The sequence below is a fragment of the Lolium rigidum genome, chromosome 2 (assembly GCF_022539505.1).
Source record: "Lolium rigidum isolate FL_2022 chromosome 2, APGP_CSIRO_Lrig_0.1, whole genome shotgun sequence".
Classification (NCBI taxonomy): Eukaryota; Viridiplantae; Streptophyta; class Magnoliopsida; order Poales; family Poaceae; genus Lolium; species Lolium rigidum.
The window spans coordinates 12,734,247-12,739,042 of NC_061509.1; the positions used below are offsets into that span (position 1 = coordinate 12,734,247).

The 4,796-nt window shown below is 43.2% G+C and overlaps 1 long non-coding RNA gene across 1 annotated transcript; it reads left to right on the top strand.

Annotated features, from left to right (window-relative positions):
- Window positions 1-220: 220 nt before the first annotated feature.
- Window positions 221-4,116, top strand: LOC124691300. Its single transcript, XR_006998899.1, has 4 exons — window positions 221-1,056; window positions 1,301-1,947; window positions 2,093-2,193; window positions 3,395-4,116. It is a non-coding gene; the product is annotated as an uncharacterized LOC124691300 (long non-coding RNA).
- The last annotated feature ends 680 nt before the right edge of the window (window positions 4,117-4,796 follow it).

Consider the following 4,796-nt stretch of genomic DNA (forward strand, 5'->3'; position numbering starts at 1 on the left):
TTTTGAGTACTGTTGATGGTTACCCCCTCTCCAATCAGGATTTGGCACGACACAGTTTTTTCCTGTAGATGGAACCATGATTCAGTAGGTGCAAGGATTTGATTTCCTCTCGTGTCTTTTTTTTACGTGCTAAATCGCTAATTACCGGCAGCTTCCCGGTTACTTTCCATTTATCATGCTCGGCTGTAGTAGGTTGCCACGCACGGGTCGTGTGGGAGTCTGTTTTAGAAAACCGGCCACCGCTTGCGTGCTAATTGGATAAGCATCAGGCCTATCTCGAACCGCCCCGTGCCCCTCCTCTCTCAATCAATTTCTCTCGCTTTTCCTCTTCTCTCGAACCAACCGATGGGGCTCCTCCTCACCGCCACCGGCGGCCGCACGACGCCGGCTGAGATCTTCTCCTTCCTAAGCCAAGCACCCTTCTATAATCTTAGCCTGTCCAGATCCCAGACGAGCGCCCTGGGGAGGAGGCGGTTTGGTGCTTGCCGTCGGCCATCATGGTGACGCCGGTGATGGGGAATCGGTGGGGATTGACCGACTCCGCGCCGGCTAGCAAGCTGGAGCGTAGGAGGAGGTTCGAGCTGGCCGGATGCGTGCAGCATAGGCTTCTGGACAAGGACCATCTAGGCGTCAAGGTCATCTTCCCCATCTGCAAAGTTTGAGGCCATCGTTGTTCTTGCTCCAAAGCTAGGAGGAGGTGGAGGCAGGGGGAGATGCGTCTTGAGGCTGCGGGTCTTGATCCATAAGCATCCTTTGCGCTCCACATAGCGCACCACGAAGAGAACGATCAAGAACCTGGCCATCTCCTTGCAGGCTGGGTGACCTGGGATCTGGCCTTACGCATCAGCAGCTGCCTCCAGCGCTCCTCCGTGGAGTCCATATCCGACGAGTAGGCGCCTTGCATCGCCCGATGGCTCCATGCTAGCCGCCTCCACGCGAAGTACAGCAGGCTCTCCCTCGCCGCTAGAAACTTCTTGCACACGTCCGCCGGCTTCCCCACCAGGTCCCATGAGTAGGAGCCCAGCGAGTCAGGTCTAAGCCCCACCGCGACATCAGGTACTGATGTCAACACATGGAAAGAATAATATTTCTGTTAGTTTTAGGCTACTTGGTTGTCTGAATTTTAATGAAACTCTTTACGTTTTGCTTCACTGAATACTCTAATTCCAGCACAATATTTACTTCTTTAGGTTTTGCTTGCTGACATTGCATTCTAGCAAGCAAGATACTTTTTTGTGCTGAATAGATCCGTGATTGTGCTAGATTGGTCCGTTTGTAATATCCATCTCACTTCATATAGGTGCTCGGTCTGTATTGGCTGAGGATTTCAAGTAAATCATTTTTTTCTGCCTCTCGCAGTAAAGACTTCAGAATACATTACTGGTATGTACTAACCTCACTGTTTCAAGTTGACCATTATTGGAATTTGAATAAGAAGGATGAGAATTAGAAATCCCAGCGTATTTATAATCTGTAGTACCTATGGGCTAAGATTATATTGCTCTTAGTGTATCTATCTATGTCAGAATGTACTATACTTATTTAGATTTATTAACATCAGTAGTACTTATGGGCAAATATTTCACTGATGCCAGCTTTCTTTGTTGCTTCATGTACGTATAATTTGAATGCATCTACAGAAATTGAATAAATTCACGTTCTGTATAGGTATGGGTTCGACTGTGTGTCCATGGATCTAAAATCTAATATTATGCACCTTGTTTGTGATGTGGACGGCTGGCGCGAGTAAGTTGGCCCTTCAAGTGTGGTGCTCCCTGTTGTGCTGAAAGATTTTTCTGTTCTCTCTTAGAGCATCAGTTTAGCCTGCCAGTGATGAGGGTTGGTGGCTGGGGTGCCCCCAGAGCCGCCCCGGCTCCTTTGATCTGGAAGGCGAGCTATTGCCAGTGATGTCGGTCGCTGGGTTACGAGAGAGACCCTCAACTATTGGTAAATTAGTTTCTGATTTTACTCTGTTTACATTAAAAAATCCAGTATCTCAATCTCAGTTCAAGTTTCTTGCCTATTATGCAAATCATCCGTAAGAGGTGCTTTCAAGTCTCTGATTCTTCGGAGGTGGGAACCAATGGGGCAGGTTCTGTGGCTGGGGAGACTATGGTGCACAAGCCTATGAGCAGTCCCGTACGGGTGCTGCAGGTGCAGGGGAAGCCAATGGAACAAGCGACATCAATGATGGTAAAAAGCTTTATTTCAGAAATGTAGAACACAGAGAATGAGGATAAATAAATGGGTGCACATGTTAGGTCAGCTACCCCGGTAATTTTTGTAGTTAGAGTTTAATAGTTTACTAGATGAGAATAACATACACAATGACTGTGGAGGCAATTCAATTTATCAATTTGAGATAAAGTATCCAACTATTGAGCCATTGCCATGTTTTACAAGCTTAGTGAAGATCTGTGGACTTTTGACAGAAAAGAGTTCAACTAACAGGCCGACTCTGTTGGCAAACCATCATTAGATGTGTACATCTGGTGGCTAATTCCTTGGTGCCTAATTACCAAGAGAAACTACATTGCTTTTCTGGAGAAATAGGTTGACATCGCCTGACCTTATCCTACTTATCCGAATATTGCATAGCTAGGTTTACTAGACAAATCAATCCCTTCTTTTTATGTAAATAAATCTACAGCCGCATTGAAAAATCTGCAGATCTAATTATAAGGACAAACAACTTCTGAGTAGGTTTGTACATATAATTAACGTAATTCTTGCGTAAATGGAATTGTTTTCTTCAAGAGTTGGTGAAAGATTTGTCGCCTCATGGGTTCCATTGGAAGATCATTGGAGTGCAGAAATCAAGTGACCCAGATAAATTTGTTCGAGCTTGACTTCATTGTCATTGAAGCTACCTTCTAAATATTTAGGGCCTTAATTCAGCTATTATAGCATATAAACACAAGGCATGCAGTTAACTCAAGCTATCCATCTTATTCTCTATCGATACCCACTCTATTATCAAAGAATAGTACATAAACATTTATGATTCTTTGCCTACAAGCATGCCTACACAATCACTTGCTGCACTTACATTTCAACTGACTAAATTTGTACAATATAGCTAACAGATGCTAGATTTCGGTCTACTGTATGATTACTTGCTAGGAAAATTAGTTGTTTTCCACATTGGCATTTTCTCTGACACCATAGAGAGATATCCTATTTCCTCTAAATGGGTTCAAAACGAAATGCACTATTGCATCAATATATATACTTCTGCATTTCTGTTCTCTATTTGGAAGTTGTGTAACCATCTCTGTTTCCAGTGAAAAATAATTGCGAAGTTTGAACAACATTTGGAATCCTGCGATCCGTTGCACTACAATTTGGTATCTCCCAGATTTCTTTCTAATGTACTCCACAAGAATTTCTTAAGGGATCTTAACTGACATGCATGACAAATGCCCGGGGTCTATAGAAGAACCATGATGTAAAACTAGGTGTCATACCTGATTCCACTCGATCCGGTGGGGTGGTGGAGAGCACAGGGGTCCACTCGGCTGAGACTCTGATTTCTGGTGGCCGAGAGCAGGCTTCTGATTTTTGAACTCTGGTTTGTGAAGGCGTTCCAGGTCGCAGAATTGCTGCACCTGTGCAGGATGGGAGCCGAAAAAGGACGAAGAAAAAAAAGGGGATGCTCATGCTTCAGCGTGAGCTCTCCACCAAGCATGAGCTCTCCGGCAAACTGATTCGTGCCACCCATGGCGAAGTACCACAAGAAATTTGTCTGAAGGCTTACGAATTTCAGGAGTTCGAAGGGGATTGGAAAAGCAGAAAGAAGGTAGGTGTCTTGGGTGGAGAAGAGGGAGAAGAGATGGGGACCGGAAATACTCAGCGGTGGCCTAAAATAATACAATATCATGTGGAGACAAGGAGCAATGCATGTGCGTGCTAAGAACTGAGAAGACAGGGGATCAGAGCGTGTGTTCGTTACACGTGTATATGTCTACATGTATGACACATACGTAGTGTATTTTGGACGTAAATAATAAGGAATATACCTCATGCATTGCATTATTTTATCGTGTTCATTTTTCATCTCTCAGACATTTATTTGCGGTACAATCTTATCACGTAATTATAAAATTTAGCTGGGCATATGGTAGTTTTGTGTTGATGCTACTAATTAAACTCTTCTTTATTTGGATCTTACACATCATTGCCTATTGCCTGACAGTAATGTAACAAAATCCTTCGTCTCACGGGCAAGCGGAATAATCAGGTACAGTAAAATCTTATTAATTTCTGTTTTATCTATGATCTGATGAACTAAAATCTTATTAATTTCATTATACATATAACATCTATCAGCGGTATAATCAAGTACAGCAAAAAAATAAACATCCATGTTAGTACATGTCCGCGTTCCTTGCAGGAGCACTGAAATTTCAACAAGTTGTTATGCTGAATTTATTTCAACTGTGCCTACTTGGCCAAAGAATAAATAGCTAGCTTTGAGACATCCGAGTGAAACACAATGGAAGACTGTATACCAAGAAACCGCATCGATCAATTGAGAGAACAATTAAAAGAAGAATCAACCTATATATTTCAGATCTTGGTAGTACCGGAGGCCACAACTATACATGCGAGAAACCGCATCGATCAATTGAGAGAACAATTAAAAGAAGGATCAACCATACATTTGAGATCTTCATGATACATGCCATTGATCATGCGGATGCTTCCAGTTCTAGCTAAATTGCTACATTTTGCCAAACTTCTTGACATGGCGGAATTCGCAAGCACCTCATTAGTAATCTTGCATCACTCTGACA